The sequence below is a fragment of the Euprymna scolopes genome, chromosome 27 (assembly GCF_053919585.1).
Source record: "Euprymna scolopes isolate OS-2025 chromosome 27, ASM5391958v1, whole genome shotgun sequence".
Taxonomy (NCBI): Eukaryota; Metazoa; Mollusca; class Cephalopoda; order Sepiida; family Sepiolidae; genus Euprymna; species Euprymna scolopes.
Genome location: NC_136508.1, coordinates 2,413,819 through 2,429,360, shown reverse-complemented (window position 1 = coordinate 2,429,360; position 15,542 = coordinate 2,413,819). Strand labels below are relative to the sequence as shown.

General features: G+C 30.2%; 1 protein-coding gene across 2 annotated transcripts in view; it reads left to right on the top strand.

Moving 5' to 3' along the window:
* The window catches only part of LOC145248787 (kin of IRRE-like protein 1), a 2,909,730-nt gene that overhangs the window by 818,530 nt on the left and 2,075,658 nt on the right, over window positions 1–15,542 (top strand). For both annotated transcript variants that reach the window (XM_080110422.1, XM_080110421.1), the window contains exon 3: window positions 12,907–12,959. The gene's annotated coding sequence lies outside the window, so the exon portion shown is untranslated. The remainder of the gene's footprint in view (window positions 1–12,906; window positions 12,960–15,542) is intronic.

Genomic DNA, 15,542 nt, shown 5'->3' with positions numbered 1-15,542 from the left:
TCTTTTATCTTCAATTTGTGATATATAACACTTTGGTGAGTAAAATAATTATTTACTTTTTAATAGACATTTAAAAATGGGAGACGTGAATTAATTCGATCCCCTGTCTTTCCAAGCTTATAACTACTCGAAAAATGTAATTCAAGCCCTAATTTTTTTTCAATTAAAGGAGCAAGGACCAAGGCTTCATTTAAAAAAGAAAAGAAAAAAGCAAACAACGTAGTTCTAAAAATAAAGTTTTAAACTTCGGACTATGCAGGTAAATTTCTAAAAAACACTACTTTTTTGTTTTAAATTTGAATATATTATTTATTGATCTTTTATCTTCAATTTGTGATATATAAAACTTTGGTAAGTAAATTAATTATTTACTTTTTAATAGACACTTGAAAATGGGGGGCGTGAAAAAACGTTTGTCTAAAATATTATATTCAGTTTATTGGAAAGAGCATAAAACTTCACATTGACCCTGAAAATATCGTAAAAATAGAATCAATAAAAAATGTTGATAGATTTTTAAAGTTCATAAAATTCAGTTAATTTCATTACTGTTTAAAAAAATATTTCTATTACTTTTAAAACAACTTTAATAGTTTATTTTGGAAGTATAATCCATAAAGAAAATAAACAACCCACTTTTAAAAGATAAATTACGAGTGTTTTATATTTTATTCGCAGTTTTGTGATAGGGGTGTCAAAAGTTCCTACAAAAATTCTGATACACCTAGTGACTGACTTACCATGAGTGTTTTTATTCGTATATTGAATAGTGCTGAACGAAAACACACACACACACACACACAGGCTCGTACATAATAGCCTGCTCGGGACCCGACATTTACGAAATTGTGATACTACATTTTACCTTAATATTTTTTTACCAAACTTTTTATATAATAAACTTCCGGTAATGGTCATATACCAATAAAATCAAAGTCCAAACTAATTGACTAAATTATTTATGCTTCATGCTTGTACCATATATCTATTGTATTATATGTAATGCATTATCTTTGTTGGAGTAGTGGGGCTTGCCGTTGGTCACTAGTCTCCTATCTTTGAGGTGTATATCTGATGTGGGTGTTACTTCCAACTCTTGGTGGAAAGAAGGCGGCGGAAGGGTTGTTCTCTTTGTTACATATAGGGGTTACATTAAAAGAGAGTCTTAGAGATAATGAGATGTTGGTGTAAGAGACTTAGAGAGAATGTTAATGTATCAGAGATTGCTCATGTTATTACGATTCTTATATATTAAATGATCATTAGAAGAAGAAAGCTCTTAGAGTGAGGAGATAGTGTTCAGACAGTCTTAGTGTAGATATGAGATGTAGATTCACATTGTGGATATGAGATGTCGAGACGTGTATATAATGACATTTTATAACACAGATATATAGACATATAATACAATTTTCACTTTACCTTTTTGTAAGAATCACAAACACAAGACGACGTTTTATCAAAACACATGATTGGTTTATTTCTTCACGACCGGCCATGGTTTTCATCATCAAGAATTCAAAGCTTCACATTTTAGTTTCAGAGTGATCGTATCGCTTCCTACACCTTCGAATTTCAAACTCCAGACTCTCTCTGAGTTTCTCACTGACTGTCCCTAACTAACTGACTCTCACTTCCTATATTTAGAAATCCATGCATCCCGGTCACGTGAGCAAAATTCACGTGTTTCAACATGCGCGACTTTGCACGTTTTCGACATTATGATTTCCCAATAACCTATTTTTCTTTGATGTTTTTACAAAGAAATTCAACCTACATATCTAATTTATTCAACCCATATTTTATTATCCAGATTCTTTCTAACAATTGAATAGTTTACTTATTATTTATTTCATCCGAATTAACAATTTACTGGACATTCCATTTAAACCTATTGTTCTTTAAAACTTATATCCAGGGTTCGATTTCTGCTTTCTCTCATTTTATTTTCATTTTAACTAATCTCTCTATTTTCATACTTACATGAACATGGGACAGACCTTATCATGTAACATCCCTCCCTTCCATATTTCACAAAAAAAATGCATGCATTTTTAAATTTAGTACATTTTTTTTATTTTTACATCTACACAATCACACGGCTAGAAAGATCAGGCTAAAAAAACAAACAAAATATCTCTTTCAGTTAGCCCTTCACGGCCGACTTCACAATTATTTATTTTTATAAGATCAGAACCTCTCTGATCTTCTTGGCATTTACTTTTTTGGGTGTAGGGTCTTTACCTATGATTCACATCAGCTACTTTCCAGCCACTCATATGCCGCAGGCTAGAGGTTTTCACCTCTCTCGAAATGGACGACTTCCTTCGTCCCTAGTGTCCTCATCAACTCTTTCCGCATGGTTAGTCTTATCAAGTATGGCTTTGTTTTTTTGTTTTTTTTTCTATAGCTATCTTATACGGGACATACCAAAGCTCATAACCAATCTTCTTGGTTGGCTTTAACTATCAAGATATACATTTTTTCTCTCATACGGATTCACTCGGATTTCCTTGCTTGGATTCTTGAAACTTCGACGAGGATTTAGAAATATCACCCCTAACTAACCTTTCGCGCCCAACACCTTAATTGCGCCTAAATTCTATCTAATTGCCCGATTTTTTTTCTGATTTTTCTTTCCTCTCTCCAGAGCCTCCAAGATCCAGCAGATATGTCCCACATTCATGCGTCTCTAAAAAAAAAAACAAGGTTATATCTTTCTTACGTAATATACGGCATATTTTTGCCTGTCTCTTACTTCATTAAGCTATATGTGATTGCCTCGGGACTCCCTATTATCGGTTTGCTGGTCCCCTTAAGAATTTTCGTATTCTTTCCAACGCCTGTTTATTATTAAGCCAAGTCTTACCACTTGCTTGGAGTCGTTACGTGCAACCAGCTTATTTTAAGGACTTAATTAACCAGGTTCCCAAATTTTTCGTATAGGGGTACACATTGTGCTTATCAATCCCTACCAAGTCACTTTTCTTGGAGACAAAGTTTAGGATCTCTAAAAAAACAAATAAACAACAAAACCAAATGCTAAAAAACATCTTTCTTACCGCTTATCACATCTAAAAACTCTCCAAATACCTGTTTACGTAATGTTAATTCTTGTCCCCCTTCTAAAATTCTAACAGAATCTGTAAGCCAACAATACGTCTGAACTAGTTTTATTTTCTCTTAGACTGTTTAAATCTAATGTATATTTACTGCTGACTTTGAATTCTTGCTGTGAAAATCAATAACATTTACATACATTTAAGACAATTTACAATACTTGTTCAACATCATAAAAACATTTTCAAAAAGAAAATGCCTTAATACATTTGACTATGATTTACAAAAAACTATGATCAACAGTTATAACTTTTTTCAACAAAAAAAAGTTATCTGTAACAAACAACAATTCAACAAAGTCTGTCCAAATCAATTGTCCCTTTTTTTTTCAAAAACAAAACAAATGAAACACACAAAAAGCCGAAAAGTTAAACTATGAACACAGAAATGCATTTCCAAACAGAATTTACACGCTGTTTCAGAGACTACATGCGACCTTTGAAAAATTCCTGTTTGATTGACAGATTAAATTCAACAATTCATCCAAACGATTTCATATTGACACAAATTTTCTAATTGACACTCCATACAAATTTCAAAACAATAATGGGTGCCTTTGCATGTATGTGTGTGTGTGTTTTTTAACAAACCAATTCATTTATCAATGAATTACGCATGGTGACTTGTTTGCTATATTTCCATTCATTACTACGGATTTCTTTTACGGCATATCGGCCTTTTCTTTTTTTAATATTTCTTGTGTCTTTTGTTCTTTTGTGTGTTTATTATTTTTTTCTTCTATTTTTTTAATACTGCGTATGTGTGCATGTTCTCTCTTTTTTAATTATTATTTTATTTCGTTTTGAATTTCTTTTTTTCTTTTTTCGCATTCTGTGATCGTCTAGTAAACGTTGTGTTTTTTTTTTCGTGGTAACGCCAGTTTCTTTTAACCCACCCTTGCATGAGTGGACTAGTCACGTACACCAAATTTGTCTTTGTTATATTGACCCCAGGTTCGGTTTTTATTTTGCATCGCTGATGCAAACTGGTTCACGGGCACCAAAATATGTATATGTTACATATAGGGGTTTCATTAAAAGAGAGTCTTAGAGATAATGAGATGTTGTTGTAAGAGACTTAGAGAGATTGTTCATGTTATGAGAGATTGTTCATGTTATTACGATTCTTATATATTAAATGATCATTAGAAGAAGAAAGCTCTTAGAGTGAGGAGATAGTGTTCAGACAGTGTAGATATGAGATGTAGATTCACATTGTGGATATGAGATGTTGAGACGTGTATATAATGACATTTTATAACACAGATATATAGACATATAATACAATTTTCACTTTACCTTTTTGTAAGAATCACAAACACAAGACGACGTTTTATCAAAACACATGATTGGTTTATTTCTTCACGACCGGCCATGGTTTTCATCATCAAGAATTCAAAGCTTCACATTTTAGTTTCAGAGTGATCGTATCGCTTCCTACACCTTCGAATTTCAAACTCCAGACTCTCTCTGAGTTTCTCACTGACTGTCCCTAACTAACTGACTCTCACTTCCTATATTGAGAAATCCATGCATCCCGGTCACGTGAGCAAAATTCACGTGTTTCAACATGCGCGACTTTGCACGTTTTCGACATTATGATTTCCCAATAACCTATTTTTCTTTGATGTTTTTACAAAGAAATTCAACCTACATATCTAATTTATTTAACCCATATTTTAATATCCAGATTCTTTCTAACAATTGAATAGTTTATTTATTATTTATTTCATCCGAATTAACAATTTACTGGACATTCCATTTAAACCTATTGTTCTTTAAAACTTATGTCCAGGGTTCGATTTCTGCTTTCTCTCATTTTATTTTCATTTTAACTAATCTCTCTATTTTCATACTTACATGAAAAGGGGACATCCCTTATCATGTAACATCTCCTTCTCTTCCTAGCCTCCTCATTCTCTCTCTTTTTCTCCTCAAAATCCACTGTGTCATAGTGTGCTGCACATCTGCACGTCTTCCTGTCCCTGGGAAATTCTTCCCACATTGTCATAACGTCTTTCTTTCTAATATTTTCTTAGCACCTTTGGGACAAACTGCGCACAAATCTTCTGCATCTTCAGTTCCTCGCGAATAATTATGTGTACTGACCTTAAACTATGCATTTACTGTTCCTCACAGACTTCCTGTTTTCCTTGAATCTCTTATGTCACCTAAAAACCGATGCCCGATTTATTCAACATGGGCCAAAACCCGTCTGAAACATTTCATACGTTTCTGTGTCATTTTTTTTAAAGTTTAAAACAGAATTTTATTGTATATCATTCTTCTAAAGTGTCCTCACGTTCAGATTGCATTTATAAATTCACCAGCAGTGACAGTACGGTGTATTTTAATTCCTGTTGAACCTGAAATCATAATAATTGGTCAGTCATCTCATAGTATGTATAGAAATAACATACTGAATTTTCACTTATCTACGAAAATTTTAAATGTCTGTAGAAAAAAGGTCTGGAAAATTATTGGAGACACTTCGAATGTATTGTATTATATATTGTATTGTATTGTACATATTGTTACATAAATATTTAACTGCTGAATGATTTCTGCTATCTTGCTTTACTCGTACGATTTTTGTTTATTTTGGGGGTAATTTATAATTTACTAACATTTTAATTACCTACTTGCAATTATTTCGCTTTTGTTTCATTTATAAAATTGTCCGCTATTTCTGTATATTTTTACCGGCAGATACTTCTATTTTCCGTTTCAATATTTAGTGTACTTTTTCAGAATCTTTGGATCTATCGGCATACACAATCTTTCTATATTGTTAGATTTTTTTGCCATTTATATGCTTACCACCATTTGATTTTACCGGGAAATTATTCCTTGACTACTCGGTATATAATGCTTCGGGGGCCTCATCTGACAAGGTGACCAACCTAAATGATTATTTGCTTGATAACATTATAATAAGCTTATATCAAAACCCAAGAGTTAATTTAATTTAGATTTACTTACAACCACTTTTTACTTAAATACAGCCTGTGTTTAACGTTAACGTCCTGTTGTCGAAATCATATTGTAATTATCTGAACTACTGTTGTATTATAAAATGCGAGTTTCTCTTTAACTAGTGATATTGTTCTCTTCATTTAAAATGTGTTAGTTTTAAATGTGTTCGGCTGTAGTTTTATTTCAAATTACAACTTTGCCTTGATCTAATTGTCTCCGCAGATCTACGCTACACATTGAACTGAAACATTTTGAATGTTGTATTATCACGCTTCCAGTACTTGTCAATTTTTTACATTCAACTATGAACCGATAGTTATTTATAAACATATATTTAGTTGTGAAGAAAATCGATATTTTCGATAATGAGTTTAGTTCAGCTGATACAATAATAAAACAATTACCGTTTCCGTTTTGAAATAAACATTGCTTTCAAAAATTCAATATTTAATGTAGATTCCTGCCAATAATGTTTCATTGTAACCAAACTGATGATTTATTCATGCAAATACGACGTCATCCTTAATTGTCGACTCTAAATAGTTGGTTTCGTGTTTCTTTAGCATTTATCAGTTTTGATCGATAACATCATTATCATTCATATTCTGTTGAGTTTTTATTCGGATGCAACATGTATTCCGCCGCACTTTTATATAGAAAATAGTTGATATTTCTCAACTTTTATAATTGTCGCATTATATTTTAACACTTGTGTGTATCTTTATGCATCCATGGATTGTTAGCTAAAGCGTCAATTTTATGTACGTCCATTAATTGCTCTTTTTTTATTCTTTTAATTTTAAATAACTTTTTATCTCAACTGTATTTTTATCATTTTATTTACTTATAAATTCGAATTTTTATTACTGGCTACTTTGACAGGACACTTAAATAATGTATACATATTGTTTTTGTTTTTCTTTTTCGAATATTACTTTTCTAAACAAGATGGCGTCTAATAACAATTAACAATACCTGTGTTCCACATTGGAACTGTATTATGTGTGCATTTACTTAAATTTGACTTTTTTTCTTTTTATGTTTCTGGACTAAATGTTTGAAGGGCTCCATGTATTAAAAAAGCTTAGGCTATATATCGATTCCTTGGTTGTTTTGTGTATGTGTGAACCCATGAAAAAAAGAAATACAGAAGCGGCCATTGTCATTTAGCACACACAAATAATGTTTATTTGTTTTATATAAGCATTCATATGTTGCTCCAAATGATTGAGCATGTTTCAGTCAGCCAGGTGCAAGTAACTAGAAACCTCTTCGGGCGATGCTGCTTATACAAAAGTAGAGCCTAATTACAATTAGAAAAATAGTAGATATGAAGAAAGCAGTCACGTGATATTCATATATAAAATTAATTAACGGCATTGAATTAAGTAAAAAAAATCATTAAAAAATAGATAGAATAATATGACATAGAAAAGAAAAATAAACAGTAAAAATAATATTAAGAATTATTATAAACCTTTTCATTATACACCAGCAACCAAAAATTACAAAAGTTTAGAAAAGACGAGTTGTTAAAACTAGAAAAGAAAAACATTGAAGATGTCCTAGTAAAAAAATAAAATAAATTTATAACTTAAAATATTGCAGTATATGGAATTTCTTTCAAAATTCAATTGAATATTATATAAAATTTAAATGAGTAATTTTAAAACTCTGAAGTGTCGGAAATAATGATAAAATCGTTTTTATTTATTTTGTTATAAGTCAATTATTTATTTATTTTGTTATAAGTCAATTATTTATTTATTTTGTTATAAGTCAATTATTTATTTATTTTGTTATAAGTCAATTATTTCGCTAAAATAGCTTTATCAGTGTAGGAAGACCGGTTTGTGATTTTTTCTTCTTTTCCTATATTTCAATTCTCTTCTACTCGGAAGTCCCGTCCCCTCCATAACACCAAAATGAAGATAAGAAAAAAGAACAGAAGACATATAACAACAAAAGTAAATAAAAATGGTTTTATCGTTTTTTGCGACAATTCAAAGTTCTATATATTACTAGACCACCCGTGACCCGTTGGGTCAGTACGTTATATTAGCTATGGAATTCATGTATGAGCGTGACACTTGTGGCATAAAGAAAATAGTTTTTTTTTACATAACAGAAGCATTTCTATGAAAGTATATTAAAATGAAAAAAGAATATAGATAGATTTCTATGAGTCGTTCTGTTTATTATAATTGTTATTTTTTTTTTAAATTACAGTTACTGAATTATAAGTGGTTGGTCATACTTATAGGTAAATATGCACTGAACAGGTATCATAATCCTTATTATAGTTAAATTCAAATTTTGATATATCATCTTTTAAATGAAATTGTTAGTTGAAAGTACAGAATAATAAAAAAAAACACTCTCCACATGTTAATAATGGCTTTTTAAATAGAAAATGAAAATAAAATGTAACTTTTTTCATTTAATTTAAGCAAACATTCAGTACCCATTGTGTAAAATATTTAATTTGTATGTTAATAATAAGGTCAATAAAATTAAGACAATTCTTTTCTATTTACATTTTTTGTACAATTAATTTTTTTTAAAGAAAACTTTTGTTATCCTTTTGCTTAATTGAGACTTCTTATCAGGTTCTAACTCTCTTATATCCAGATTAATTATATTAATCAATTTATTTTATTGAATATGTATCGCTGAAAAGCACGGGTGCTTAAGCACTTATTGTACAGAAAATAAATATTGTATTCATATGCTAATAATAAGGTCACTAAAACTAAGACAATACTTTTCTATTTACAACATTTTTTGTACAATTTAAGTGTTTTAAAAAAACTTTTATGTTTTCCTTTCGCTTAACTATCCAGTTTTACATCGCTCCCTTTTTCTCTCTCTCACACATACACGTAACTATTTCTCGCGTACGTAACGAAAACAGAGGGAGTAGGAGTGTTGAAATCTATGAGAGTGAAAGTGAGAGGTGTTTTCTTTCACCGCCGCTGTTTCTATTAATAATGAGTGTTGTTTTTTAAAAGGGAGAAGTTTTTTTTAAACTGCGACAGACTTTACGAAGTTGAATGTTTTTAGCCGTTAAAAAAAAACAAAAAAACTATTTGATCAAATTAAATGAAATTGTTTGTATTAAAAGCGATATAAAAATTCCGGAATTGGAATAACGGATTGAAGACGTTGCTATTTACGCATGCGCAACCGGATGTTGAAAACCGGAAATCTGATTGCAAACATACAAGATCCATAGACTTTTAGTATTATATAGATATAGTCTGTTTAGATTATTGTATTATTAATGTCTTATTTAAAGTTCTCAAATGTCTTATTTAAAGTTCTCAAATGTCTTATTTAAATTTATTCAAAATAAGTGTCTCCTAAAATTGTGCGCTCATATTTTACTTTAATTTTATATATAAATTCTTAATGCTGCAATGTTTTAAGTTATAAATTTATCATATTTTTACGAGTTCTATTTTTTCTTTTCCAGTTTTAACAACTAGTCCTTTTATTTCTCGAAGTTTAATCTTAACCATATTACTTGTCATGCTCGCATTTTTCTATGAAATATACTCATATATTTGTCTTATAGATTTTTATGATTCATATTATACAATTTATATTATATAGTCTGTTTAGATTATTGTATTATTAATGCACCTATATATGTGTGTCTTTCTGTTGTAGTATTAGAATTTTCGGATATTATAACATTATTTTAACATAATTTTTTATTTTAATTTAAAATTTTTACTTAACTTCTTGATTATTGGTTAGAAATTTGAAGCTTTTTCTTCAAATATTTTCTTTCATTCACTTTATCTCCAAGGTTGGATTATTATCAATAATTCTATGTTTTAACTCTATTTTACAATGCAAATTTCTTGGCTTTAATCCTGACTATTAATCATTTACATTTCTAATCCCTAAGTTTAAAATTACATATGCCTTGCTATTCTATTAGCTTAAGCCTGTAGTAAATTCGTAGCAGTTCGTATATAATAAGCATTAATTGCCGGATTGTTAAATTATTAATTTAAACTAACCGGGCTAGTTGCCCGGTGGAAAGATGGCACAGTCAGAACATTCGTTGAAAGGAACAAATGAAACTGATTTTCATTATCGCAGATTGAGCTTATTTTATTTTGTTTACTTGTATAAAGTGATCTCTGAGTGTAAAATGATGTGCTTCCACACTCGCCTTTAATAGAGAGTATTTTAGGAAATAATTCAAGCAATCGTGAAACAAAAGAATTGTGAAAAAGCTTTGTAACAAAGAAAAGTATATGTATGACCCCCCAATAAACTAACTTATTGACTGAATAATGTTTACAAAACATTTAAATTCCTGCTGAAACTATTGATTCTGATGTTTTTGCAACGGAGATATCTTTATATATAAGAGTAGTTGCATTTTTTCTGAAGCGATTGATAAAGATTTCGAATGGAAACTCGCTCGGCCGGGTCGGTAGGCAGTGTAAAGTAAATTAACAAAACTACAAGTTAAAAAGTGTCAAGTAAATTAACACAACTACAAGTTAAAAAGTGGCAAGTAAATTAACACAACTACAAGTTAAAAAGTGGCAAGTAAATTAACAAAATTACAAGTTAAAAAGTGTCAAGTAAATTAACAAAACTACAAGTTAAAAAGTGGCAAGAAAATTAGCACAACTACAAGTTAAAAAGTGTCAAGTAAATTAACAAAACTACAAGTTAAAAAGTGGCAAGTAAATTAACAAAACTACAAGTTAAAAAGTGGCAAGTAAATTAACAAAACTACAAGTTAAAAAGTGTCAAGTAAATTAACAAAACTACAAGTTCAAAATTGTAAAGTAAATTAACAAACTACAAGTTCAAAATTGTAAAGTAAATTAACAAAGCTACAAGTTAAACAGTGTCAAGTAAATTAACAAAACTACAAGTTAAAAAGTGTGAAGTAAATTAACAAAACTACAAGTTAAAAAGTGTCAAGTAAATTAACAAAACTACAAGGTAAAAATTGTAAAGTAAATTAACAAAACTACAAGTTCAAAATTGTAAAGTAAATTAACAAAACTACAAGTTCAAAATTGTAAAGTAAATTAACAAAACTACAAGTTAAAAAGTGTGAAGTAAATTAACAAAACTACAAGTTAAAAAGTGTCAAGTAAATTAAAAAAGCTACAAGTTAAAAATTGTAAAGTAAATTAACAAAGCTACAAGTTAAAAATGTTAAAGTAAATTAACAAAACTACAAGTTAAAAATTGTAAAGTAAATTAACAAAACTACAAGTTAAAAAGTGGCAAGTAAATTAACAAAACTACAAGTTAAAAATTGTAAAGTAAATTAACAAAACTACAAGTTAAAAAGTGGCAAGTAAATTAACAAAACTACAAGTTAAAAATTGTAAAGTAAATTAACAAAACTACAAGTTAAAAAGGAAGTTGAGATAAGTTTTACACAAACGTTGCGGTAATTAATCGTGTAATCATTTGTTCCGATGTGTTTCGTGGAAGAAATCCTTCTTATCTGAGTTATTTTATGTTTTGTTTTATGAAGATTAGTAAAAATTAAGGGGTGCAGAAATTACAGCCATAAACCTGCCTCTAGATATTATCACCAACCAAAACTCCAACAAATTCATAATATTTTTAGACTCATTATCAGTATTAGAATCAGTAAAAAATAAACATTTAACAATCCCTTACTAATCAAACTGTTACAAATGATCCATACTATCATCCAACACAAAACTTTCTTCTTCTGTTGGATTACTAGTCACTACGGTTTCCGCGGAAATAAAAAGCTGACATGGCGGCCAAAAATTCCTTGAAACTCAAAATAAGCGACATAAAGGTCCCATATACGTATTACAAACCTTTAATAAACTCTTTTATGACAAAGAAATGGCAGGAAAACTGGAAACAATTGCCAAAACAATAAACTTTTCCAAATTACCCCTATACTTGAAAAAAACTTCTAGATACCAGAAAATTACGTACAGAAGAAGTAGTCTTATCACGGATAGGAGACACATACATAACTCACTCCTATATAGTAAAATGTGAAGAACCTCCCAAATGTATACCATGTCACGAACCTTATACACTGAAACACTTTTTACTTGGCTGTTTTAATTTCACACAAATTCGTCAACACTACTACAAGGCCACAAGCTTAAAAGAACTCTTTGATAAAAAAAATCTTAAAACCATTCTAAATTTCTTAAAAGAAATCTTTACCTTAAAATATAAAAACCATCAAATAACAAACTATAAAAAAATTGCCCGAATATACCCACCGAAAATTGATTCTGAAAGTATCAAAAATGTAAGTCTTGTATACAGCATTAAATAACCCAAAGAAGGTTGATATGTTGGTTAAACAAACAAACATGAATTAAGGGAAGCCCCCGCTCATACGAAGAAATGCCGAAAACCATGCTAAGCCATCCTCAAAACATTTTATCTAGTTTAATTCAAAGAAGTGAAATCTTTTTAGACTGAGGTATTTTTGTTATCTAAATTGGGAATTGCATATTTGTTTATAAGAGGAAATGTAGGAACGAAGTAGGCGTAATGAGAGGTAGTTGTACACCTATTTTTGTAAATTGTAATACTTTGGTCACTTATATTTGCGTGCATATATGTATGTATTATTTTCATTTAAGTGCGATGTGGAGTCTCAGATGTCAAGGAGCCAGATACTTTATCTTTATACGAGATACATCGATATCCGATGTGCAATTAATATTCTTTTAAATTCTGTGTTAGTAAAGGACGTTAACCTTGATTTTTTCCATTGACCAATTAACAATTTTATGTTATATTTCCTTTGCTCTTACAGAATTCCACAACTAGAATTCATCTGCAACATCCAACTAATTGCTGTTATTTGCGGTAAGTGTACGTTTTTGCGTTTTGTTGAAGGAACGTGCTTAAATATCATCTGTCCAAGATGTGAATTTCCCAAATATGAAAAATGTGGTACTTTATTTAAAATGTCCTTTCCAAATTTTAAAATCTATTGTATGATTTTGTATTCCAGAAAATGTATAAAGCTCCAATCTTATTTGAAATTTCAAATAACAGTTTGTGCCTATATCATTTCCCGGAAAACAGTTTGAAATTCACCAAACAGTGAAATGTAATAAACATTTATTCATGTCTAATACTTATGACTAAAATTCTACAACAATTGTAGGTATCTGAATTTTTATCAAGGGTTTCCTATTTTTTTATATAAACCAAATTAATCGAAATATAGCAGATATTTGAACCTCTCCATACATTTCAGCTTCCAAAATAATTAAATTATTTGTTTTGTATAAATGGTGCTTCTACACATACTGACCCGGAAGTTGGCTCAAATCGGCTGGAAGCTTATGCTAACCGCCAGAATATGTCCATCACTATACGCAATGAAACAAAAGAAATACAACAAATAAAATAACAAAAATCTACTATCACTTCAATGCATATTTTTATCTTTAAGAATAAAGAAGTTATCTGAATTTTTTAAAAGTTTATACTATTTTTTCCAAGAAATGTAGCAATATATAATTAATGAAAAGTTGAAAGATTATGTGTTAGCTTTTTTTAGAACAATAGAATTTGTTGGAAAACTTTAACTTTTTTGTGCTTTTTAGTGTAACAATGTTTATAGGTGTTTCTCCATTGGCACGGAAGACGGGATATGTCTATAGGAATATTTTCGGTCGACTGTAGGGCAGTTGTCGATGGCAATAAGGGAGAAGATCAGGAAATGGAAGGAAGTTCCCTAACCGGGTAGCTTTCTGTGATGTGATTTATCATCGAGATAAACGGATTGTTTACAACTTTTTGTCTCTTGCACCTCAATTCCGAGGCTCGTAGCTTATCGTCTTGTCAATAAATTACTGTTTGCTCAAGTGTCTTTAACGTGTTACAAGTCTGCCATGTCTGCGATTTTCGTGTGTGCATATTTTTTCCTTTTAATTTATTAAAAGTCGTCCGCTTCCATTCTCAATCACGCTTTGTCTGGCTGATCAACTTGATCAGCACTGGAATACTCCGGCAATTTATGTCAGCTGCCGATCGAGCCCGAGCGAAGTCTTACAGAAATCTATGTCTGTTCATGTAGAAATACCATAAAAACATAACATGTTTGTATATATTCGATATCACCCAGCACTATCTCATAACGTCATAAAGAGTCAGCCGGTTCACCATTCATCCACCATGTATATGAACATGTAAATCGTTATATACGTAAAGGTAAGATATTAATTTAATTACACATTAAATAAGACATTTATTGCTATTATAAAATAATGTATAAATAATCGAGTGATGAATGCTCATCTACTTCTCGTGTAGGCTTTGCATATTTTTATGCTATGGTGCGCCATTTGTTCTTTACTTTGTTTTTAATTAATATGGCCATTATAGAAAACGTAACTTGCGTTTCTTGAATTGCTAACCATACCAGCCAGCATTTGTAAAACATGAATAAATCATTGACCAAATTTCAATGGTAACTTGTGAAATCATATCAATAGAACGAAAGTAATGTTGATTTTTGTTTTTAAGTTTAAGAATCTCATATTTCTTAAGGTAAATATCGATGGCGCAGTATATTTTTGTTATTTAACATTTGTAAATAATTGCTTTGCAATTAAATAAAAATATGCTGCACTGAGGCAAATTTCGAGAACTAGTCTAAAACTACTTGCTTGCATCTACGAAATTCGTTTATCTATTTGTCGGAAGGCTCGTCAATTATGCCTAATAATGATTTTTACATGTGAATTACTTTATCTTTATAATAATGATCTAATATAATTGCAGTAAACACTCAAATAGTCTTCCCATGTGCGTCTTGCATCAAGTGATATTACAATAAAATCATTTGAGAATGATTCGCATAAAAAGTTAAATATTTTTTTAGTGAATAATACATCTTAATTATATTGTTCTACTTTCATACACGTTTGACTCTACTTTCTCAAATACAAGTTTTAGAAGTCTAAGCAATTCTCATTTAAAGAATCTTTCTAATGTACTTGCGACGAATCAGTAATATTGAGTTTGCTAAGGCGTCCAATATCGTTCTGTGAGAATATCTAGTGAATAAATTTCATTTGATGCTGATGGAACTGCTTACTTCAAACAAATTTCTGTAATAACCGTTGGCAATATAACTTTTACTCCTAGAAGATTGCTTGGATACTTACCAAATCTTGGGGCAGATTCGATTCAAGGTCATGTGATATGTGCCCATCGTTGGATCCGAATGATATGACCACAACGAATCGGTCAGCGCACGGAATCGCATTAATTCTGACAACTGCCCAGTGGCAAATACGACTTGGTCAATTTATGATTGATGTCAAGCCAAATGTCCTTCTGTTGTTCAGCAGCTATATTAGTTGCTCTAAAACCAAAATAGATTTTTACTATATGAATTTTCGGAGAAAATAACTATTTTTTCAAATATGCAAC